Raw genomic sequence first — 953 nt, forward strand, 5'->3', positions numbered from 1 at the left:
AGAGTGTTCCTTTGCCCACAGCCTTACCAACACAGTTCTCAGACTGTGATATTTGCCTGTCTGAAGGTGAAAGTGCAGTCTCTCTCTCTCTCTCTCTCTCTCTCTCTCTCTCTCTTATTTTTTTTTAGAAAGAGAGAATCTTTTTTATGATTTATTTATTTATTTATTTATTTATTTATTTTTGAGAGAGAGAGAGTGAGCACAAGCAGGGGAGTGGCAGAGGGAGAGAGGGAGAATCCCAAGCAGGTTCCACACTGTCAGTGCAGAGCTGATGCAGGGCTTGAACTCACGAACTGTGAGATCATGACCTGAGCTGAAATCAAGAGTCAGATGCCTAACCAACTGAGACACCCAGGTGCCTCGAAAGTGCAGTCTTAATTTGCATTTCTCTTAGCAGTGACCTCAAATAATTGTTCAAACATTTAAGAGTCATTTGTATTTCCTATACCCTGAATTGCCTGTTCACATCCTTGGCTCATGTTTGTATGGAGCTGTGGGTCTTTCTCTTAACAACTTGAAGGAACTCTTTATATACAAGAGGTATTAATCTTTTGTCTGGAATATGAGTCGCAAATATTTTTCAGTTTGTGAAATGTACTCAGCCTGTTGTGTGTGGCTTTAGTTCAGCTATTTCCATTGACAAATAGCATCCAATTGTGTGAATGTAACATCTGTTTTCCCCATTGATTCTACTGTTGCTGGACATTAGTTAGGGTGGTTCCTAGTTTTGAGATGTTTACCAAAAATGTTGCTGTGGACATTTATGTGCATGTATCTTTAGCTTCTTGCCTTCATCCCTTTACCAGTTTCCCCTCGGAGCACAGCCTTACTTCGCTTGCCTCTGAAACCTCATTTTGGGGAACCAGACCTAAGATAGACTTAGATGGCTTTGGTCACACTGGAAGCTCTAGTGTGGACAGGCTGGAGAGGCATCAAGCCCTCCCTCTGTGAGT

The sequence above is a fragment of the Panthera tigris genome, chromosome A3, assembly GCF_018350195.1.
Source record: "Panthera tigris isolate Pti1 chromosome A3, P.tigris_Pti1_mat1.1, whole genome shotgun sequence".
Lineage (NCBI taxonomy): Eukaryota > Metazoa > Chordata > Mammalia > Carnivora > Felidae > Panthera > Panthera tigris.